Source organism: Strix aluco, chromosome 2, assembly GCF_031877795.1.
Source record: "Strix aluco isolate bStrAlu1 chromosome 2, bStrAlu1.hap1, whole genome shotgun sequence".
In the NCBI taxonomy this organism is placed as follows: domain Eukaryota; kingdom Metazoa; phylum Chordata; class Aves; order Strigiformes; family Strigidae; genus Strix; species Strix aluco.
The window spans coordinates 79617375-79640870 of NC_133932.1; the positions used below are offsets into that span (position 1 = coordinate 79617375).

General features: G+C 42.6%; 1 protein-coding gene across 7 annotated transcripts in view; it reads right to left on the reverse strand.

Annotated features, from left to right (window-relative positions):
* The window catches only part of MBNL2 (muscleblind like splicing regulator 2), a 111933-nt gene extending 92015 nt beyond the window's left edge, over positions 1 to 19918 (reverse strand). The window contains exon 1 of one of the 7 annotated variants that reach the window (XM_074815427.1): positions 19787 to 19918. The gene's annotated coding sequence lies outside the window, so the exon portion shown is untranslated. Of the gene's footprint in view, positions 1 to 3006; positions 3666 to 19786 lie in introns of those variants that run through there. The other 6 variants (XM_074815425.1, XM_074815430.1, XM_074815429.1 and 3 more) reach the window with 6 other exon arrangements.
* Positions 19919 to 23496: the final 3578 nt, after the last annotated feature.

Consider the following 23496-nt stretch of genomic DNA (forward strand, 5'->3'; position numbering starts at 1 on the left):
ATTTTGAAAAGAAAATATATACTAAAAAACTCTAAAGCAAGTGATTTTATTCTCTTTTACTACAATATTGTAACAGCCACATTCACAAAAGAGGAAAAATCATTGGGTTTAAAAAAAAAGTGTTTCTTCCATGAAAAAAAAATAATCCTCAAAGTCAGAAAGTTCTAGTAACATAGAAAACAAGGTAACACTAATAGCTATTATGTGAAATTTAAATCTTAACAATGTGTCTATTTAGGAAATTAAAACTGAACAGACTAGAGTTTTTTTACAAATAAACACACTACAGATTATTCCTGACATACTTGTGAGCAACAGAGAACATTCATTCACAGCAGAGATGTTACCAGATCTGAGTGCCTGAAATCCCACATAACATTAAGAGCTGTTTTTCTTGCTCAGAAAAAAAAAAGTATTTGTAGCACATGATTATCTTAGATTTCTATAAAATGTACACTTACAAATGAAGAACTTGATTTGACTGTATAAACACTCTACAGCCAAACACTATATTTCAGGACTTAGAAAATCCTGTCTTAGGAAAATGAAGAAACTGATTCTAAACAAGAGTAATTATTCCTTGAAAACAGACAGACTGCACACAGTAAGACGTTACTGCACTAATAGCTCTAATGAAATCCACAGAGCAATTAAGCAGAAAAGATACTACTAAATGAAAAGAGCTACCAGAATCTGGTCCACAATACTTTTATTACCACCTATTTACATAATAAATGTATATGCAGAATAGTCACTACCACCTCTACACTCCAAGACGAAAGCCCACTTACCTATCCATATAAAGTAGTAGTATATATACACCTTGAGGAGGAAATATTTTTTTTTAAAATCCTTTTGTCACTTGATTGTCTGTAAATAGTTTGATACAAACTGTTTGATCGAGTGATGGATGTGAATTTTCACTTTGGCAGTCAGGCATAAGGAGGATAATTCTATACATTGCCATCTCCAAGGTATGAAAAACAGCCACTTAAATTATTTGAAAGTAAGAGACAGTCTCAAAACACGAGACTGAGACGGGTTTTTTTTGAAAGCTATGCATGACAATGGTTTTATCTGCAAAAATTAAAAATTCAGCTCACATTTTATAGCTTGAAAAAGATTATTTGACTTGCTTCTAATTATCAATCTTCACCTCACATGCTTAACACACTCGGCACACAAACAGCACATTTAAACATCAATAGTGATAGTTAAACATATACATACATACCCTATGGATTTTTATTAATAATGCTCTATACACTGATGTGTGTTTCACTTTTTAGCAGTTTCAAATTCTCAAAAGACACAAAGCTGATTTTACTTAGAAGAGTGTAGCATTTAAAAATAACCAGTTCATGATCTAAAGATGTGTCCACAACCTAGCTGCAGGTCTTCCGCTAGTATTTAGCCAGGGAGCAGGGAAGTTAAATCCACCTCCTTTGAGCAGAGTCAGCTGTGAGGAGCCAGGAGGTGACATCAGGAGTTCTGAGCCCATGTCCTGTACTTCTCCTTGGAAAAGGGGGGTGGGGGTGGGGGGGTGGACAGTTGGTCTAGAAGGGCCTATTTAATGGAATACTTTTAAAACTAGTGTAACTTGTTCTAGGATTAGAAAAAAAATCTTGAGACTTTCCCCAAAATCTCAGCACTGAAAGCTTTTCTAGGCAGTAAAATGATCTTTTACCTAATTTCTTCTTTAAAAAAATCATCTTTAGTCTTCCTCAGCTCATACACTTAATTTTTCTACCGACATCCTATTTGAATACAAATATCTATGTGCAGTGTTCTTGGCTATTACAGGAGAAATAAGATGATAACATTTTCTTGCTGTTTCACTAACTGTTAGTCTTGGGAAAAAAAATTAAAAATCTTATATACAGTACATATACACGATGCTGCTGTAATGCAACTGATGACAGTCTGTTAATTCAGGTCACTAATTAGGTGGGATCCTGAAAGGTAGTGAGCACCATCAATGCATATGGCAGTCTAAGAAAGTTGAAGAGGCTTCAGGCACATCACAGGATGAGGCAATGTCCTCAGACCCCTCCCACAATATGACGGTAAAGTTTGCTTCCAATCTAATAAATAATAATAATTAGTAACTCCCCTATTCTTCCAGAATTTTACAGACGTCTGCCTAAATAATCCTTTTCCTTCTCTCCAGAACATTTAACATAAATCTTCTCCATTCCTTCCTGTGTCTCCTCCTCAGCAAGAAAGTTGATGTGCCTCAGTACAGTGAAATCATTGCTCTAAAAGCCAGCCTGCTCATTAAATTATTCTGCTAGCTGTGTGTTCTCTCATTAAAAATGTATAAAGATCAGATAATTGTAGCACGTATTATTAACCTTGTTTTCCTTGTTTTCATGTATAGGTTCTGTTTTGCTGCCAAGAAAAGGCAGGGGAAATGCTCAGCTGAACTACAATACAAAAAACTCTCCTGACTTGCCTTCAAGAGCACAAGGAATCACGGTGCAGTCAAAAATGCCCATACTTTTTATAACTGGGTAAAAAATTGTAATCTTGTTGAATGCCTCCTATAAGTCTAAGACAGGCAGTCTTGGCTTTAGTTAAAGCGTCTGATAGGGAATTATTTAGATCAGCCAGTCTAATTCACCTAAATCTTCAAATATATCTGCTATAAACTTCACAGATTTCCAGGTTGACTCCTTCTCAAAGCTAGGAAGCACTACCAGATGACAACCCAGCTAAAAATCCAATTAGGGTAACAGCACTTCTGAAACACACTGACCTATTTCTTTTTTTACTTGCGTTATTTTAATATGCGTATACTCACATTCTATTTCTGAAGAGAGCTATTTACATTGGAAATTAATTCCCTTTGAAAACAAGTTACCATAAAATCCACTTATTGCATCCAAACAGAATACATTCACCGGAGAAACATTGTTTCCCCGACTCCCCCAAGCAACACATACAGCATGCAGCATACTGCAGCAAACTCTTTAAACATTCAATAAAAGACAACGATCCTCCTACCTTGTTTAGCCCTGTCTATTCGGCACATTCCCAACGTGAACAGGAACATCTGATATAAACAAACAGCCATATCTTTCCCATCACATCACGGTAAGTCATTTTCACATGAAACAATGAGCAGCCCGTAATTTTTTTTTTTTTTTTTTTTTTTTTTTTGTGCTCAGAAAGCCTTGTGCCTTAGCTGGGGATTTTTTCCTCAGATGATGAAGCAAAGACACAGCCTAAACTCTGTTGCTGAAAGACTGCAGCCCTTCCTTCTCCCAGAGCCCTCCCAGCATATGGCAGCCAATCACAGCGAGCTTCGTCAGCCCTACTGCTCTTAAACTGATCCTAACGGAATGATTGACACAGCAACACAGCACTTCTAATGTGTAAAAACAATGCATCCATACTGATGAACCAGGAATTTCCCTCACGCAGGGAAGGAGTTTTACCGGTGAGGTAAAGCGATACCTCCATGAAATAACATACGCAGCAAAAGCAAACAACTCCCTTCCCCTCCCCTGCAACAGCAGCTACACCATTTCTTGCACAAGGATTTTTGAAGCTTTTGCTAATCATAAGTGCTTGCACAACGTTTCCAAAACTGCAGAACTGCAATGATGCTGTTTTGGTTGTAGAGGTGAGCTGTGCACTATAAACCCATCTACCCTTTATTTTAACATGCAGATGAAATGCACTCCAATTCAGGCAGTAATAGTCTCATTTTAATACTGCATAATCTTATGCGCAGTGTTTGTACTTACAGCAATACACGCATAACGTCTTTCCAAATATTTGAGACCAGTTGTTAGGGACTGCAGGTATGGGATGCTTCTCGATGAAAACATAATCTCTGTGATGGTGTTTTAACATCCTTGGCAGACAAATCACAGCAGCATCTAAACTGCAGTTTGTATGATTAGCTTACAACTGATGTTTGTTTGTTCCAAGGTACTGGCATAGGGACTATGATACCAGTTGCCATTTTCAAGTCAGACTATGGGCAGCTCGATACTCTTGGTACACAAGGTCTGCTGTCAATCAGTTTTCCCACAAATTTTGCTGAAGTTTTAAAACAAGAGAACAAAGCAGCCAAGGATTATTGAATGTGAGTTGCAATTAAGAAAAATACAAAAAGGAGCTTAAACCGAAAGTCAGTCTTTATCCAGAAAAGGATAAAGATTGCAGTGCAATACTACTTCAGACAGCAGTTCATGCAATTCAAGCCATTACGTAAAAAACATGTAAAAAGTGTTTAAAATTCCACTAAAAGTTTAGAAATATGAATAGACAAGAGGAAAACAAAGCTCTCATTCACTGGCAGCTCTGTCCCAAGGCCCCATTGTTTCCTATGGACTGTTTTGCATATTATAAACGCGGCTTCCCAAAAATCCATTATTCCTCTATCCCGCAAGTAAAAACTATCTTTTGGGCTCTACCATCTCCCATCCCATTTGTGAAAACTCTCCCCTCCCTGGCATGGCTGAAATGCGCTCCTGCCAGCCAGTCCTCGCTCTCTGCTCAGTCACCCCCTCCACTCTGCTCTATTCTGCCCTATATAAAAAAAACCCCACACAAACCCAAAAACCAAACCACCAAACAAAACCAAACCCCGCAAAAACCCCAAAAGCTGATTCTGGTGGGTCTCAAGAGACCCCGGGGACAGGAGTGGTAACTCCACCCATTATTAATATGCCCTGGTGCATGTGGTATTTTCCACATTCTTTTGACTTTGCCGAACTCAAGCTGCCTGTGTTAAAAATTTTCCATGCTGGACATCTGCTGCAGGATTTATTTACTTTTCTGCCAAAACACAGTTTGCCCATTTCTGAGATAGCTGAGACAAAAACATGTTGCTCTGCCACCCTTGTAACTCACCCACTGGGGAACTCTGGCTCTCCTGCCCATGTTGGGGCAGTCTTGAAATCTGGCAGTGCTGATCCCTTACTTTTTCAGCTGGTTTTTTGTTAAATCAAGGATACATTTTTTTCTATACTTATGATAATATTTTCCTATTTGACAAAGCCTTAAAACCTGCTAGAATTCAGCTGACACACATCATCTTTTTATTTTTTTTTTCTGATCCCTACAGTGCAAACCTCAGAAAATGTTCTGCAGTAACCGTCCACCTCCTCCTCCAGCCATCCGTCCATCCGTATGCGGCTGGAAAGGCACCAGCCCCACAGTGCGACTGAGCATGTAATGGGCTCAAGTTACAGGAGATTAGCAGGATTTCCCCTGTAACTGCTGCTCCCATCTGCCAGAGACCAGACATTGGAGCTGACAGCAGGAAGACAACCTCGCCTGTTGCTTTCATGACCCTTAGGCTGGTGCCCCACGGACATGCAGGAGACAGGCCCTTGAGAGCACACTGCAGAGGGGCTGTGAGAAAGGTCAGGTGGACCAAAATGTGTCATGAAGCTGGGCAGAAGAGGAAAAGACAGTGATGAGAGGGAAAGGGAGGAAGAGATGCAAGAGCCAGAGTCTGGAAATCCCGGGTCCAGTCAAGCAGAAAGTTTCAACAAGGAAGAAGATGGTGCCCAAGCCAGGTGAGAGCTGCAGAGAGTAAGTGGCACAGTCCACAGACCACCAGTCAACAGGAGCCAGCCACCCTCCCCATGGACCGCATGCACGTTCATAAGGCAACATGTGCCAAGAGCTTTTGTGATCCATTAGCTTGCTTCTAAAGAGGAAGGAAATTTGCAAGTTACCTCAAAAAAACCCCACAAACCTAAGACGAGTCACTACCACAACCCCCTGACAGGCGAGGGTTCAGCACTGTCTGCACACCCCTATTTCAGTGCCACCGCTTCACAGCACATACGCCAGCCAGTCTTCAACCACTGTGGAGCTTCAAGTGCAGTCAAACAGGATTGAGGCACTCTGAGGTATCATTCCTAGGACTCTCAAATCACTAACACAAAACTAGCAGCCACGTGCCCACCCAGCTCCTCGCGTGCGTTATTACGTTTTGGTTCCTCCCTTGCCAAAGGATCAAAGCTGCTCAACTCGGAGCATGCTGAGAACAAATCACATTTGTGAACCATTTGGCTAGGCCCCCATCAAAAAGCTCAAGAGAAAATGTATGATCTTTCTCAAAAATGATGCTTTGAGTAGTGTGCAGCAAATAATGCATGAGTTCATGCACTGAAGAAAAAGAGATTTTTAAAAACACCTGCTTGGTACATTGAGGAGTGAGGAGTTCCAAAGTGACTGATCTTAAATTGAGATATGCACACATGCCCATTTGTTTTTCACATCAGTTACAAAGAAAAAGGCCAGGATTTCAATTTTCAGGACGATTTATACAATCATATTATATATTTAATTGCAAAATGACATCAGCTTAGAGATGCTGAGAAATTCAGATGTCAAACCCAACAAAGAATAACAAATAAAGTTAAATTCCCAACTCAGAAAATGCCATCTGCTCTGCTTGACATGCTCCTATAATTAATGAATCAAGGGGAAACTGCTGCTAAAGGTGACCGTTACACACAATTTTCTGAAGGGTGTAGATATAACTTTTGGAGAAAAGTGGACTATTTTGGAAGTAATTAAGAGGAGGAAAACTGGAACATGCAGAACCCTCACAGCTGTTTTTCCTTCTTTACTCTTGAATCATAGCAATTAGGTCTAATCCCAGAAACAACAAAACTTCTCAATTTAAAGGGAGTTTTGCAAGAAGCGTGGAATGTATATAACACTAACGTTGAAAACATCAAGCAATTTATGTGACATTCAGTACAGCAGAAAGATGATTTTGAGCCTTGTATGGAAGACCTATGGCAATATTGACATTTTGGTAAGTTCAGCAATGGCAAGAACAACTTCAAAACTATTTCCTGTGTCAGTAATAGACTCTTCCCTTAGTAACTTCCCACAACTGCTACAACCAGCAAAATTCAACTTTGGTAGCTATGGTCTGAATGACAGCATGAAGAAAAGTCAAGGCAGCTGCCAAGATTTTAATACTAGGCACCTAGACCTATTCAGGCATAACACCACTGATGCCAGCCTTTGCAAAATACCTCTCTCTCGGGGCTGAAGTGATGGTAGAAATCGTATGTTACAAAAATAAAGAGTAATGCCAAAATTCAAGTTACTAACTGGAAACAGGTATGCTATTCTGAAAAGGCACTGCTAGGTCTAATTTTGGTATTAAAAACATGCTTATCAGAAGAACTTTAATTTCAGAATTTCAATTGTTTTAACTTCCTAGCACCCAGATATCCCAACATCTCCCTAACCTAAGAAAACTGGAGATTGATTGTGGACAGACATGAAAACAGACTATTCTATTTTCATCATAAATGCTGAGAGAAATATGAAATGAAAACACACCACACAAGCAAGCATATATTCAAGTCACACGTTAGGATTCAATCTTACCAAAATTAAGGTGGCTTCTGGAGGCCTTCCAAATCCCCTCTCTCCTTCCGCTGGTTGCACAAGAAATTTAAGCCATGTCTAAACTGTGAGATCCAAACACATGGGTTCAGGCACGCATCCAGTCTACATCCTGACTTTATTTTGGGATGACACCAATTCCCCATCAGGATGAAAACTGAGTACACGTGCACCCTTCCTTCAGAGGGTGGTTCCAGTTGGGAAGGGTGATGAAGGCACCAGCCAGAGGAGAGCTCCAGTACGCTCCAACCAGGCTTTGTAGCTGAACGTTTGAGGCACATATCCTGGGTGCCATGGAGAGCTGAGCTGCCTCTGGATTGTAGCCTTATGCACTTAGCTTGAAATATATTTGACCAAATATAAACAACCACATCTCACTGAGTCACTCTACTCCCCCTCTCTCTTTATAGTCACTGAAGAGAAATAGGCATTTGTGGGCTGTGATTCATCCTATCCCAAAGCAGCTATTCTAAGAGATTCCATCATATCCTAAAATCATCTGTGTTTCTCTGTTGGTTACCTGAGATGGTCACCCTTAGGCTCATTCTATCACGTCCTTCATTAAACATATAAGAGGTGAAATCTTACTACAGAAGAAGCTTTATTAGGAACATAAATATTTAGACACCTAAGTTACATGCACTGGATAGCACTTTTGATTTTCAAATTCATTTAAAATAACTAAAAACATTAACATATAGCTAAAGAACACCTGTATTTTGACAATGTACAGTTACAGCTTTGGTGTAAATCCTCAGCTTGCCATAAGCATGTTCCAGCTATGTTGCTATATAAGCTACATAAGCTTGTTCTCTAAGCTATGCTGAACATGTTCCAGGGTTTTTTTCCCCTGACTGAACATCAATCCTTGCACTCACTCATGCTTCCTTCCTCTGAACAACTGATTGACACCAAATTAACCCAAGAGGAGTTGGTACTTGGATCCTCCTCTTGATTTTCTTTTTGGTTTTGGAGGGGGGGCATTTGGGTGGAAGGGGTGGGGGGAAGGTTGGTAAAACAACTAATATCTTGCTGACTGTCTATATAAGCTAGGTAATATAAACTGGCAAAATAATAAGCTAGGTAAAATAAATTGGCAAACCACCTATATGTCCTTACTCTCAGAGTACAGACTTACGCAGAAGCTTTTTCAGGAAAGCGATGCTATTTTTCTTTATGACAGCTGAAAAAAAGCTATTTGCAATTTGCTGATATGAAATACCAAATGACAGAAGTATTAAAACGTTAACATTTAAATTTTAGCCATTCAAACCCAGACATCTAGTGCCTCCTTAGATGCCCTAGGGAATTCCTGGTGGCCTCCAGTGGCCACTACTGTAAAGACTGGGTTACTGGTATGTCCTGGCTTTTTTTTTATCTGCCAGCCCCGTGCAGATGTCCCAGATATAACACAGTCTAGTGTCATTTTAGATGCCATATATTTAGGTACCTGTATCCATCCAAAAATGTAAACCATTTCCTCAATACATATCAGAGTAGATCTTCCCAACTCTTCTAGGAGAATGTAAAAGGGTTACATACAAAACAGTAACCCTTTATCTTCAACTGCTGAACCCTACCCAGAACAGATGTTTTATGAATCACAAGGAATCACAGGGTAAAAGCACAAGCACTATTTAAGCCAGCAATATATATCATAAACTCAAGATAAATCCTCTTTACTAACCGACTTCATGTCCCCCTATTTTGTACAGCATCTACCACAACCAGTGAATTATCTGATGGAAGTCTCCCAAGTCTCTCACTCCAGCTGAAATAAACACCAAATGCTTAAACCTTCATAAAAATGTATTTTGAATCCATGTGGTTATGAAGAATACTTTCCAAATGTGTCAAATTAAAAAGAAAGCAAGTGTTGTACCCTTTAGTCTTTAATACCCAGTCAGAAACAATGCGAAAGTGTAAACCACCACTACTCACTAATGCCTAAATCATCCTTAGTGAGACCCCCGTACATTGGGAAGTTCTTCCATTGCTGATAAAAACATTCTCCTTCCTCCTCAGATCCCTCCATGACTAATTTCCTCCATAGCTATTGTTCTGGCCTCAGATTTGGAGTAGCTCCTATTCAAACCCACAACAGGAGGAAACCGTTTGATAAATCACCTTGTCAGAGAACCTACTAACTTCCGCCACAAAGTTACATGGGCATAGGAAAACCCTCTTGTGTTTCAGGGAGCATAGACGGAGGATGCATACACTAAGATTCTGCCCCTTATCCTGAGAATTGGCTGGCTTCCTGTAACAGCCAACCTACTGGGAAGACACAGGAGCAAGTTTTGTCCTCTAAAAAGTTCCCAAATTACCAAAATTAATACTTCACATAACTGCATGAGAGAAGTATTCCAATTACATTTTCCACAGGTAAAACAAATATTTTTTTTGTCTTCTATGAAGCATTAGTTATCAGCCTCTAATGAAACCCAGATCCTGCATATAATTCAAGCAATGGCTGCAAATAATAAATCTTCCAAACAGTGATGTAATGAGGACTCTCTAATTATTCTTTAAATCCTAAAGCTCTATTTTATTACTCCATTATAAACCCAAAGGGAAAAAGATGACACTGAAACTAAGCTACATTTTGAATTTTCCCATCTTCAATTAGCACAAAAATAATTCCATTCACTCTAATTCATTAAAATTATCCTACTCTTTTTGCACACTACTGCAAAACAGGTGTAAAACATCCCATTGCTATTTAACAGGTGATGCTAGATCTCATTTCCCTACAAGCTGCCGCTCAACAGCCTGAGTCTGTAGGGTAGTTGCTCAGGGGCATGCAGCAAAATCAGCAAGCAATCTCCACTGTAAGCAGAGAAAATAGGCTCCAGGAAACTTCACAGAAAATGAGAGCCAATTGGATAATATTTGTTTTTTAAAATCAGTAAGAGTAGGATTCAATCCCTCACCTTTTACAGCAATTAATAACCTGCACATGTAAGAGCAGAGGACTCCATATAATTAACAAAGCATTACTTTGGCAAGGAGGGAAGGCCTGGAGTATGTAAGTACAGGGTTTTATTTCTTTCTGTGAAGTATGGATGACAGGTAGGAGAAAGCTATGCCAAGTGAACTGCTGGCAAGCAACTAGTCTTTTGGTTAGCAGGCAGCTCTGTTTTGTGAAGTCTCTGAATTTGTGTTCACATAGACAAGCTTTTCTTTAAACATCAGACTTACATGCATTCAGTCATGAGTTTTGCACCAAATTTCCATTTTCACCTCAAAAGAGGTTGTTTTGTTTCAGCTTGCTCTCTGATTGCTGTGAAGTGCCAGGAATACTTTTATTTGTATAACGTTTTTAAACATTACATGTAGATCTTTGCCTAATTACTTTGCCACATAATACTATATATATATGATCATGAACTTTCGTTTTTCCCAATGTCATGTTACAGAAACCAAATAAATAAAGAGCTGTATACACACAAAGCAAGAAGAATTGTTTTCAGTCAGGAAAAATAAGCAAACAAGTAAGAGCATATGAAGGGCAAGAAACAAGGTCCTCTAGCAGAAGCACTAGGTGTGGAATAAAATGGCATCCAAAAGCCTGATCTTGGATGACAGCATGTTTCAAGCAGTGCACGTCAAGATTTAATCCTGTCACCTCAAAAATGAAGTAAATTACAGAAAGAATCAAAATGCACACAGGACTTCATTCACCAGAAGTCCAAAGGTAGAACAGAGAGTTTATTTGTAGGGAAAAGTCTGCAAGGGGATAGCATGCAGTATTCTAACATGGTGTACTTCACCTCTTCAGCATTTTTCTCTGACTCTCCTCTCTCTCAGAAAAAAAAAAGTGCTATAAAATTGACAAAGCCATTCATTTGGCTACTCCCCCTCATACCAACTCTAATAACGATAACATATGAGCACTAATACATATTAGGAGAGCCAAAATAAGATTAGAAGGCATCCTGTCTGCTACCTTTAGCTTATTTAAAGGTAGTACCAGGCAAATGGGACTGCAAAGGAAAAGTGCAGGATGAAGTTTACACAGATCTTTTGCTGGGGGTATATAGACTTATGAATTTAAGATCATAAGGCCAATTTCATTGCAGTCCACCTGTCCTCTTGGGGATTGTAATGCCACCTCGTCCCCTGAAGCCATCTTTGACACAAGGAGGGGTTTGCCTGTTTAGGCAGTATTAACCATCAAAGAGCTCTGCCCCTTCCCTCTAGGCCAGGTGAGAGAAAAAGAAACCTGTTGACAAAAATAACCTGCAGGTCCTCAGGTCATAAACACAGGCCAATAATACTGATCTCAGTATTGATCACTGAAGCATTATTGTATGAACTACAAGAGCTGTATTGAGGACATGAAATTAAGTTTACCACTGAGCATCCCACAGTAGCTGGTCATTTCAGTTCAAAGTTGCCCAAAAAAATTCTTCATTTTGGGGGGATCTGAGCCAGTCTCCTAGAAACTTTGGTTGGAAGAAACCTCTGGAGGTTACCTAGTCCAGTCCCTGACTCAAATCAAGACTCTCACCAAGAGCAGATCAGGCCAGCTGTGGCTTTGCCTTGACAAGTCCTGAAAAGCTCTAAGGACAGATATTAGCTTCTTTGGATGACCTACAATAGTGCTGCACTACCCTCTTAGTAACAAGGTTTTCCCAACATCCAACCTAAAACTCCAAAGCAACAATTTGTTGTCATTGTCCCTTGATGCCATTTGGCACTACTAAGTAGAGTTTGGCCCTCTTATCTTCATAACCATCCTCTAGTAGCTGTAAACAACTATAAACAGCTACTGGATTGTCCCTTAACCTCCTTTTCATCCAACTAAAGCAGTCCAGCTCCCTTAGACTAGACCCCTACTAGACAGCTACTATTAATAATAGTAGCTCTTCACTGCATCTAGACACAGCAACAGGACTTCATCTGAGCTGTAAGTATAGCCTTTGACAAAAGCAGTGACCATGTGCTAGTTCCCAATGGATGAACTAGCTTTATCTCTTCCCTTTACTGTTGGCAGCATATACAAGGGAATATCACTCACATGTTTTGCATGTGCATTCAAAGATTCTTCTTTGAACTACTGACAGAAGGGATAGGTTAAAAGCTCTGGATCCTGTACAGAAACGTCCACAAAATTTCAGACCTTACTATTTCAGTCCTCTTGCATATCTTGCATATCAAATGCATTTCCATTTTACAAAGAAATCTACGACCAAGCCATCTAACAGCAAAAACTGAAGTTACCAGTGCTTACTTTCTGGAAGAGTTCTTTACAGGTCCTTCAAAAACCAAAATCTGAGGCAGATATTTCCAATTACGGCCATCTCCAAAGGTATCTTTTTGATACAATGTAACTTCAAGTGCATTGGCAGCCCCCAAAAAAACCCCAACCTTTAAGGATATCCCATTCATTCTGCTCCATTTTTCAATCTATTATGCAGAAAGCAAAAAATAACTACGAACCCACTGACAAAATTGTGCTGAAGTAAGCAAAGTAGAACTACAACAGTTTCAATCGTTCCTTCTCTTTAGAAAACTCACCTCAATCCTAAAAGCCTTCTACACAAATCGACTTTTTCCCTCTTTCCAGTTTGTTTCCAGCAGCAGGCTCCACCAGGGACCCAGCAGCAGCAGGGACCAGATCTAGCAGGTTTGGTACTGCTGGTTGCACATAAGAAAGAGTGCCTCAATCATCTTTGAAATTTGTAAAGAAGAATGAGGTAAGCTTTCTAGAAAGCAAGAACAATGCTGTAATAATCCTCCTGTCAGCCGCAGGGCCATCACCACAATTCAGATGACCAAACCGCTCTGCTGCTTCATGAGGGAGGAGTACTGAGCTCCACCCAGATCTGGCCTCCAGTTAATGCCACCCTATTAGTCAAGCTCTTTATAGCTCAGAAAGTGTATTGATTTTTCTTCCCTCTTCCTCTAATTCACAACAGCGAAGACAGATTACTTCAAGAAAATGACTGACTGAAGCCACCACCAACACCTCCTTCTGATGGAATGTGCCTTAATCTTACCATTATGGCTATTATGCCCTCACCCTTCCTGTCCACACTCACCGCTGCTCCCACAGGATACATATCCAAGTCTAACTGTTCCCAGGATTCAACAGCTTGCACCTCCAGAAAGAATCACACGGTGTCCTTGCCTCTCCTGTGGCACCCAGCAATCCGAAATGCACAGCCTACTTCATCTGCCATGGTATAAACTGGAATGGGCTGTTCAAGGAATTAGGAAAAGAACCAGAGAAATCAGATACCTTCTAATAGCTGTAAGTAGCAGGAGAAATATGCTCCACCACAAACAGGAAGCAAAGAACATAAAGCATTATGAAATTAAGTGAATGAATTGAGTAACATTAAGACCTACCTCTAACTGCCAACAGGCAATACACAATCCCAAGAGTGAAATACCTGATATGAATTGCATCACCCAAAGCTGTCTAGATGAGATCTAAATCCCTGCCTTCCCCCCCCACCCCCACCCCCCCCCTTACTATAGGGAGTCAAAGACTCAGGCACAAGGAGATGGCAGGAAGCACTTCATTCACCTGTTCTGCAAACGTGAAATCTAAGGCGCTCTAGTAAGGCATCTTTACTAGATTTCATTAATCTGAAAAGCTAAAGCTAACATTTATTCACTTAAAGACAATAAACAAACAGCTCTAGGAACACTAAGAACTAATATTTTGTAATGGAAGGTAGCAAAATGTCCCAGAATGATAAATCTCAGGAATTTCAACAGATATATTGACAAGGCTGAACATGCTGAAGTCTGCAAGATTCATCTTTTCATCTTTTGTATGAAAAGACAGTTTTCCTCATAGTCCCCTTGGCACCTTCACAGGTCACCTCTGGTCCAGTCTGCAGAGTTGGTCATATTTTTGACCTGACACTTGATAGAGAAGTTGAACATTAAGGACATCACAACACTGCTGCTGTTATGGAAAGAGCATCACCTCATTCAAGCAAGTGAAAGAATGTCCAGTTTTCCAGGAACTAGAGAAAGCCTCAGTAGAGCAAAGACCGAGAAACTCAAAAATCTTTTACAGCTCACAGAAAGCCAGCAGGGCAAGGGCCTGAGGGCTCAGGGAACCACACGCTAGCGATGATCAAAAATACAGTCAACCACTGCTCCAGTAACACACCCCAAAATCACCCTGATGTTTTCAAAATCTTACCATATACACAAATAGGACAGAAATTCCAGATTTGAGAATAGTAAATAAAGGCTGAAATAACTAATGCATCAAACCCTATGCTAAGGCCTTCAATGCTCTGTGCCTATGATATCTATATAGACACACTGCACTGCAAGGAAACGCTCTACTTGTGAAAACCTTGCGTGCACTTGGAAAGCCCTCTCAGGTAACAAAAATGCACTTCACCCATACGCACCAACCGCCAGCTTACACAACTGAAGTCAAGCACATTTAGATACCCCCGTACCTTAAAACAGTTTTCTTTTTCTCTGAGACCTGTGAATTCAACCCATACTCCTTCCAGTCTTAAATCATTAACAAAATACTCAGAAGTTTCCTTCCCCCTTGAAAATGCAATAGTCCTACCATTGCTGAAGAAACTCGCCATGGATATACTCTCTTGGGCAACCACTGGCTAGTGCCAAATCTCCCGTTCCTGAAAAAGGTCAGCAACAAAGCCAACTATCGGCTCACTTAAATGAACATAACACTATACACCAGGGACAGAGAACATGGACCTTCTTATACTTCAAATTATCTCCTGTCAGAGGAGGTGTGGGCTCATATATATTCAACCTCCCAGACCTCCTTTTGGATACCATCAGGCATGAAATATTTGTCTCCCACCAGTGGGGTAGGGACACCTCACAAGGGCCCACAAAAATATGAACAACAATGTGGGTCCTTCCCGAATAAATTAGGAGCAATGGGGAAACAAGCAGCAGTACAATCTAGCAGCAGTGAGAAGCTGCTTCATCACTCGATCCTTCCCCTGTGGAGACCTACAAAGCTCAATTCCCTCTATGCTACATTCTAACATCAGTGTTAAACCACCAGGTGAACCAGCCAGAAAGAGTTTCAAATTCTCTCAATGTGGAGGCACAACAGACCTATTTATCCTTCAGCACAAACAGTCGCAGAACCATCAAAACAAGGAGGAGTAGCTGAAGTTAAACCTAAACATGGAATTTGGTGGTAAGCAGAGGAAAACACTGTCACAGACAGACCTTGGTTTTGTGGCTTTAAGATACATGATCCCAACTGGTCATAGGTCAGAAGTATTTCTGGACTTTACACTGACATTATACTTTCGCACTGAAACATTACTCAGTGACAGTGTTGCTGTCTCAGCTCTATATAGGCAGAGTGACTTGCATCTCCAGCACGCCGTGGGCAGCTCAAGAAGCCTTCTAGTCTAGAAAATTTGATTACTCCAGAACGTGTTATGTCTTTCCCCAGTAACACAGCTGCGTACCATCATTCTCCCATCTTTCAGGCTGCATCCCCACAGTGCTCAAACACCTACCCACAATCTTACAGCTCCCTGTGGTCCCAGCCAGCAAAAGGGCTACCTTGGGCTCCACAAAGTAACAGCCCCTGACAGTCATCATTGTCATCAGTCACCCAATGTGAGCCAAAAATGTTGGTGTGCAGCTGCAAATCAAGATAAACTGTTGAGTTATTCAACACTTCAAGCTCTTTGGGTAAGTCTACTCTTCCTTCATGTCTGTAGTTGATTGAGCCATACTGACTACATTTTTATTCCAAATTTAGTTGAGTGTTTCGATACTGTGTTTCTCTGAAGCCATAAGCAAATTGACTGTGTCAAACCCAGTTATCACAAATAATCCAACCACAATGATCAAGACAGCAAAAAGCACAGGGGAAATATCAGCAGTAGAAAAGAAAGAGATTGTTTTTGTTTTTAAAGGTTTATTCACCAGAAATGAGTGACTTGAAACTGAAAAGTATTTCTGATCAACACTCTTTCCTGATTTTCACTTCAATGACATTTTAATGAACACTTTCTAACAAGCTCTACTTACGTAAAGTTGCAAATGAACGTGGGAGAATATTGAAGAAAGGTAATGGGGGGGAAAAAAAAAAGAAAATTCCATCAGGCATTTTATTTCTTGGATGCCTCTGAGAAAACGAATAATAATTCATCTGGGGAAAAGTGATCCAGCAAAGATTCGATTGGTAAAAGACATCTGGAAAGGAGTAATAAGTAGACAGAGAGTCTGAATTATGATAGAGGGACATGAAGAAAAATACAGTGAGATCTGGAAGCCAATTAGGTTACTTAGTAATTCTGCAAAGATGAAGGTAGCATGTTCACATCTGTCCTGAGTACTTCAGCCCCAGAGAGCTAACAATAAACTGCCAGAAGAAAATTTATAGAAGAGCAGTAAATGTGATTGTAGGACTGGCTGGAGCCATGTGAAGTGAGATTTCTACCCTGATAACTGACAGTATGAAAATACCCTCTTTGATAACAGGTTTAATATGGTTCATGGTTCATTATTTCTGTTTTTATTGACAGGTTGGACCAAATTCTGAAACCTTCCAGTAGAACCACAATAAAACCTATGAGGGCCTATTAAAAGTGGAAAAAAAAAGGCAACATAAACAAGCAGACTGTTCATTCACCTAGCATGGCAGGAGTTTCAGTGAGAACATGCCAAACCTAAATAAATTAGGTTCTATAATTTTACTCGGCAGCGTAAGGAGTAAAATAATCACACAGTGCTGCTGAGATTCCAAGAGCTACCCAGAGGATGAGAAAACATCTAACACCATCAGGCAGCAATGGGAATACCAATTTAATACACTTTTTCTTCTTCCTGCCATAAATTGGTAACAGAACTTTTTCCAGCGTCTTGTAACCAAGCTTTTAATCCAAGAAAAAGCAAGACCAAGAAGTTCCCAAAATGGCAGTCATATGCCACTGGTGGCAGGACTCGCATATCACTTTTGCTATGTTAGGTATACCACAGTTTAAAAATCCCTAGGTTAGTAGAAAAAGTAGTCTATTTAGCACTGCACACTACAGTTCTACAGACTCTGCAACCAGCAGAGAAACTACAGAGCAGCTGTAGTAGAAGAGATGAAAATTTCACCCACCAAGTGTTAGCAGCAAGTAGACTTTATTTTTAATCTTCTTATGACAACTGTTATTCTGTAAAAGCCAAATTTAAGAAAATGATGCTCAAATGAAGATTTCGGCATCACAATCCCAAACATACCACCGCCAAAGATATGAGATTTTGGCAGGTTTACTCATGTCTAAAAACAGGCCATCTCTTCAGAGAGAGGGCCGTAAATGATAAAGGAGATAAGTTTCAGAAAGTATGTTGAGGTGACACATGTCATGCCACCCACCCATTCCACCTGCACAATGCAGAAGTACCACTCCTGTGGTGACAGCAGGGATACCAAAACAAAACTGCCCATCTCTTCAGCTACAGGAAAACATCACTGTATAGCCACCGTCCTGCAAGTTACCTTGGACGGACAGACCGACCCCTACACTAGTGCAAATCACCACCACAGCCCACTGATATTCCAAATGTCACTCACACGTAGATGAGCCATAGCGTACACCAGCAACCATGGCAAGTGCCAAAGACCGCCGTGCCCCAGCTCGAAGCTCCAGCCTGTGTCAGAAGTTTTGTTGCTACGATCTCCAACAAGCAACACCAGCTGGCATCCCACCACCACCTTATCACAGGAGAGAGGAACCGCAGGGCTCCACCTGGGGTTCATATACCCTCTACAAGCATACGAGGTTAACGATACACAAAAGGGCCTTGTCCGTAGTGGGAAGAATTACATGCCGTCCAGCAGCGGTATCAGCTGTACTGACTGTATGCAAATAGCGTTAATGCCAAACACAAGTTACAAATTGGCATCACTGATGCTGAAGCATTTTTTTTTTTTATTTTACTGAACATCCCCAAAAACTGTATGAAAGATGCTTTCCACTAGTCCTTGACAGTAACTTCAGAGCATTTCCTGGAAGAGTTTAAATATGTATTTGTCCCTAAAGCCTACCACAGGCACCTTTTTCATTTGCGCAGTGTGGTATGTGCACTCACAAAGGGAAAACGGAGGACAGATGGCTAAATCTATGCATATTTACCAAGGTATGAATACCATGTTAAAATCATAAGCACTAGGCCAAGTCACATGTTTAAAATTAATTACACTTCCGCTACTACCTACAAGTCCACACTGCTTTAAAAATCTACAAGTCTGAACAAGATACGTCAGTGTGACATGATCGCTTAAGTATATTAATCCCACATGGATATCCTCTGCAGCTGAATTAAAGGCACACAAGTTGTTCCATGCTACTGTTCAAATACGTATTCAGCAACATTACTGCTGTCTGCTCCCCTCCCAGCAGAAATGCAAATGAGCCTAAAAGAAACAGAAAAAACATCTGGAAAGAGAAGCCTACAAGCAATGTTCTCAGAGCTCCAAAAAAATGTGTATATATTCCATGTATACATAGGTAAGCGTTACATATATGTACATACAAGGAATAAATATATGGTGTTTCCGCACAAAACTAGTAGCAAGAACAACACTTAATTTGTGACAGCTTTTCCCTGCTGTCACACTCACCTTCACGGGTGGCAGTTCCCCCCCCAACCTGCCCAGCGTTGCTGACCACAGCGATCCCCCGGCCACAGCGCTGAAGTGGGGTCGTGGGGAGGGGAGAGATTTGGAGGAAGCCGCTGGGGCGGCCACGGCCCCACGCAGCTCTTTTCCTTTCCCTTCCAGAAGTAACAAAAACTTATGCCTCCCGCTCGCTGCTGCTCCCCGCAAGCACGCCGTGCCAAATGCTGACTTAACAAAACCATAAATCACCGCTGAACCAGATGCAGCGGGCAGGCAGCAGCGCCCGCCGCCTCCCGCCCCGTCGGCTCCCCCACAAAACCGAAGGGGACACGAGTGGCGGGGGGAGGCGGGGGGAGGCGGGGGGAGGCGGGGGGGGCACCCGAACAAGTGCCTGCCGGGCTCGGGGCGCCTTCCCGCGTCCCCGGCGGGGCGGCAGCAGGCGGAGAGGCCGCGGCGGGCTCGGGGGCGGCCGCCGCCCGCCCAGGTGTGGCGGGACGGGCAGCGGCTGGGCCGGGCGCGGCCCGGCGGCCGCTCCCCGCGCAGGGAGGCGCAGCGGGCCGGGGCCGCCGCCAGGCTCCCCCGGGGGCCGCCGGCACCGCCGCCGCGACTCCTCCCCGGGGCGGCGGAGAAACGAAACTCCCGCCGCCGCGCACCCGCAACGTCCCCGCGCGGCCCGGCCCGGCGGCGGGTGGGGGACACGGACGGACGGACGGACGGACACGGGGACGCCACGGGACCCGCTGTCCCCCCCGCCGTGGCCCCGCCGACGCGGGGCGGAGGCGGTTGCCTTACCTCGGAGCGGGGCGCGGAGGTGGCGGCGGCGGGGAGGGGGTGGTGCTGGGGCGGGGGGGAGAACGGGACACCCGCTTCTCCCACCCGGGCGGAGGCGGCTCCGCGCAGCAGCTTGTCACCTCTCCCGCCGCGACGGCGGCGGCTGCTCGCGTAGGGGCGGTGCGGCCCCTCCCTGCCGGGGCCGAGCGCCGCGCCGCGCCGCCCCGGGGCCGGGCCGGGTCGGGCCCGCCCGCCGCAGCCCGCACCGCACCGCCCCTCGCCTTGTCCCGCCGGGGCCGGGGTGGAGCCGGGGGTGCGGGCGGCCCCGCCGTGTTGTGTGAGTGGCCAAAATACTGGGTTTGAGGCGTGTTGGTCTGCGTCCTTTTTATTGCTGGAGCTGTGGAGTGTTACCTGTTACTGTCGGCGATTTTCTGGAGGAAACAAACGCGCGGTTAGGCTCCCAGAGCAATTCTTCCCAGATTTTGACCCGAATTCGTGAGCAGTTTCTGTTCCCCTTAAGTGACGTTCCCAGGCGAAAAAGCGCTCCCCTCTCGCCCGCAGCGGCCCGCGCAGGCCCGTGGTAGCCCTCGGGCCCCGGCCTCCTGCAGGCCGCTCTCCCTGGAGCGAGGGTTGGCACCTTGCCCTAAAAACCGCGGAATATCCCCAGCCAGAGAGAGAGGGGGGAGCTGCAGTGGTTCCCGCTTTGCCTCCAGCCCCTCAAACTGCGCTGGTGCTCTGCCAGGTGAAGCTAAAGGTGGGGTTCAGCCGAGCTGTTGGGGCACTGCCGACTCCGGCTGTGCACCCCCGGCAGCTCCTTGACCCCCCCACGATCTCAGCTAACCCCTGCTCTGTGGGCTGGAAGGGCTGAAGCCGATGACAAACGCCATAACCCCTCTCCAGGCAGTTTATGTCCCCGAGCCGGCTCTCTAGAAAGCCAGGCAACGAGGAGAGGGTCACGCGTGGCCAGGAGTGAGGCTGCCCCACCCTCAGTGGATCTAAATTGCTGCAGCATCACAATGTAAGGGGGGGGGGGGGGGGAGGGGGAATAAATCAGAAAGCATCCGCACTTCGATTTCATCTAAATTCCTTTAGTTTGTGGCTGATGTCTTCTGCAAGAATCAGTAACTGGACTTTCAGATTTCTGCTACTGCAAAATGTGTTACGTTTTGAGAAAGTGAGCCTTTCAACTTAGCCACCTCCTTTAGTGTTCAGAGGCTGAGAGACAAAAAGAAACCCCTTTTTTATTTTAAAGTAATGAGCAGAGTGATGAATTAATATTTTAAGGCTAATTGGAAACCAGTTCTAACCAGTCTGTTCCAGGCGACCCCATGTATAAAGGTGTTTAAATATAACCAATGAGAAAAGTATGTTAATATTGCTCTACTTTGAAAGGGAAATATAATAAATGGAATAAATACAAAGCCCAGCCAGACCCTAGCTGAGGATGCCACCAGGTACAATAAGCACCCTCACCCAGTTGGTAGGAGAGAATGGCTTTGAAAAGGGCCAGGGAAGTGGGGGGGGGGGGGGGGGGGTGGGGTTTAAGAAAAAAATTCTGCTGCTGCTCCAGCTTAACCCACTGCTGAAGATGGTGGTCCCCAGGCGACCAGGAGCAGCAACAGCGTCTCTACTCATTCCTTCCCTCCATTTGTACGATTTTGGTCTTGGTGAATGGCAGTTCTGTGAAGGAAAATAAGTGAGATTGTAAAATTTTTTCCCAGCATGTTGTTTTTTAATCTTCATTAAATGAGAGAAAGCAGCACAGAAAAAGATGTTAAATATGCAAAAAGTCTCAGCAGAACGTTCCATCAATAAGACTTTAGTACACAGCTGATATCATAAAACGCGGATCTCCTGAGGCCTTCTATTAGACATCTACTCACAGTAAAGCAGGATTAAATATATTTCAGGTCAAATTCAACATTTTTTTTTTTACCCTGCCTTAAAAACCTCAAGTGAAGTGCCTGTTCTCTTCAGGCGAATTAACGTGCCCATTAACTGGTTTTGTGCAAGCCCCTCTTTCTGCAAATTAACACCATTAAATTTTGTCTTCCTCTTGTGAGTGTGGAGGACAACCGATGTTATCCTATTTACGACAGTCTTTTACATATACATCTAAATCTATCATGAGCTGTATTTTCCCTTCAGACTTCGCTTTTTGATACAAATGGTCATGTTTTCCCAAACGTTTATCGTTCTTGTTGCTGTCCTCTAGACACTTGAATGTCATGTCCACAATAGGGCACTGTGGACCAGCCAAGCCTCAACAGTAATGAAGAGAGTAGCATAATTAACGGTGACTTACATAGAGTGTATTTGCCAATAAATTGCTCAATGAGATTTGTTCTTGTTGCAATGGCAACCTTATGTTGACTCATTGAGTAGGGGGGCAGTGACAACAGCACCCTTTCTTCACCACCTCTTCCCTGTTTGAATTTCATGCCTTCCTAAGTGCCCACCCACCACTTGCCCTCATCTTGTTCATTTTCCATACTCTCCACCAATGGAGAATATTTTTTAGTAACAATAGTTTATCAACATACATTCCAAAGTGGCTTATTGATATTGGAACATGGATCATTAATTTTGCGTTTTTCTTTAAAAAATAATTTCTAAAAGTTTAATGAAGCTTAGTCAATATTATCTTGTTTTGTAAGGTGCACCCTAGAAAACTGATGAGAAAGCAAGACAAACACCATTAACTCTTTCATATTTGCAGGGTTATTTTGTCCTGTTTGTATTATTACTTTTTACTAAGAAAATACCACAAAGACTGAAGGTATCAACAAAATACATGAATGGCCCTATTCATATTTTACAAAATGATAAAATGATATTCAGAAATTTTGCATAGACTTAAAGCCAATCTGTCAAATCTTTTAGGAGAGCATGAGATCCATTCTTCTGGTCTCCACTCTCTACTCCCCTGCTGCACCATTTGCACCCTCAGGGGCTTGCCCTGAGGCCACCAGCCACGTCCCTTGCCTGGAGTCCTGGAGCGTCATACCAGCCAGCCTGCAGAAGGTGCCAGCAGACATCCATTTTCCACCAACAGCCATCCCCCGCCCAGTGGTGCCCTCATGTGTCTCCACACGTGAATTTCAAACGTTGGGATTCCAGGAATTTGTTCGACTTTTACCTGACACCAGAAAACTGGCATATGCAATCTGTATGCTGTGCAGCCCCTTTCTCTGGAGCCTCAAATCAGTTTGGGAATTTCATACAAGGGAAGACATATGGAGTGAAATAACTTGAGCCCATACTGGCATAAGCCATGCTTTTAGTTGAGTAATAGTAAGTACCAAGAAAATCCAACAATTTGTTTTAGATCATGGCAAACTCCTAAATTCAGACATGAATTCTCTTTGCCCCTTAATTTTCAAGGGTACCAGTAAAAAGAAACTTTACAAAAGACCTTTTTAGTATATATATATTCACATGCTACAGCAAGGGAAAATTTGGCATGCTTTCACTGACATTATGCCTGTCTACACAAGCTGAGATTAATTTGTTGTTTCAAAGGCAGTCAAGTCAGTTCAACCCTATCTCATTTTTTTTAAAGAACAGAAAAATTCTGCTGAGTATGAAGTTTTCCTGTATGTGGGCACTTATATGTACATACAGAGGCCTTTAGGATTCATAGACAGTTCTATAACTCATTCTTTTATTTCTTTTTTTTTTTTTTTTTTTACTAGTAAGGAGAAAACATGAAACTTAACCTATGAACTCAT